Genomic DNA, 1717 nt, shown 5'->3' on the forward strand with positions numbered 1-1717 from the left:
TCAGACTCGAGTATAAATCTGGATTGCAATTTTGTGTATTTGACCATTATACTCGAGTTTTGTGGGCTCGGGTATTCTTTAAAGTACTCGATTATTTCATACTCGAGTATGGCGAACTAAAACCAGTTGCACACTCAGTTGCTCTCTCACTTCTCACTCAGTTGCACACTCTCACTCTCCAAACCGAAAACCCATTTCATCGCCGGTGAAACTCGGACTCCCAAACCCAAACCCGTTTCATCACCGGCGCCGCCGTAGAAACCCCAAACCCAAACCCGTTTCATCACCGGCGCCGCCGTAGAAACCCCAAACCCAAACCCCTTTCATCACCGGCGCCGCCGTAGAAACCCCAAACCCAAACCCCTTTCATCCCCGGCGCCGCCGTAGAAACCCCAAACCCAAACCGCTTTCATCGCCGGCTACGTTGGTATGTAGGAATTTTTTGATTCATTCTGTTGTTGATATGTAGGAATTTTTTTTATTGCAATGAGCTGTGTTGTGTTTTGGATACTGGTACTGTTTTGTTGCATTTTGATTATTTGGTGGTCATCTGTCAGTATAATGTGTTGTTCTAATAGGAGCAATTTCCGAATCAAAAGTTAGTCATGTATCTCCAATTTGTTTTACTGGTAGATGCTAACATATTGGGGAAATAGTTTTGTTAAGGAGAATGTTAGCACACACAATAATATTATTCCTGCTGTTTCTGAATTATAGATGTTATACATTTAATTGGCCTAAATTACAATTTCAAATGTGAGTTGGTTTTCTTCCTTTTTGCAAATTATGTCATTTTGCAGTGTATAATTGGTGTCCTGCCCATGCATTAATATGAACTCTTGCCATCTTTCATGATACTTGATTTCCAATGTATGATGCTTATCATATAATTATTGCCAAGTTGAGCAAAATTCTCCTCCAGTGTGCTTGTTGATTTCTAGAAATTTATGCTATTCTGTCCAGGGGGATTTAGTAGTGATTGATTAGCAACCAATAGCAGCCTTCTTAGTTTGCATGGAACATGCTTTTTAGCAAGTAGATATTAAATCTTTAGGATAGGTCGAAATGAATTCCCCAGCAAGCATTCCAGCTCCATTTTAGTGGTGCCTCTTTGGTCATATTCTATAATAGAATTCATACCACCAGCATTAGATTAATATGGATAAATTAGGGAATAGTTGGCACCCTATGCTTTCACTTATGAAGTTACACTTTCCTTTGCCTTTTACCTGGTGGTAATTAGGCATTTGTTAGTTGTAGCTTCTGAATGGCCCTCTATGCTGAAGTTTACTACCAACACTCATTTACTGCTTATGATGCACTTATTTGTTTGATTTTTCTCTACATGAGTGCCCACTGGTATGACCGATAATATAATTTTTGCAATTAAATCAGGAAAAGAAATTATTTAATAGTAACAAATTAACAATCTACTTGTCTGATTCTTCTTGTATTGGGTTCCTATATCACAATTCCTATCCAACTCTGACCGTTGATGACATAAACACAACCTAAAATCCTCGAAGAGGTCAAATTAACATTTTCAAAAAAAAAAAAAAAAGCCTCATTGACATTTTAGCTTCAGTAGTAATTCTGTTGGTTTACTCCCTTATCCTCCAGCCATTGTATTGGGCATTGTCATCATCCATGTAATCCATTGCAGTGAATTTTCTTGACACAGATTACTTGTATTAACCTTGACAATGTGTTCATTATT

The sequence above is a fragment of the Castanea sativa genome, chromosome 5 (genome assembly GCF_040712315.1).
Source record: "Castanea sativa cultivar Marrone di Chiusa Pesio chromosome 5, ASM4071231v1".
NCBI classification, from domain to species: Eukaryota; Viridiplantae; Streptophyta; class Magnoliopsida; order Fagales; family Fagaceae; genus Castanea; species Castanea sativa.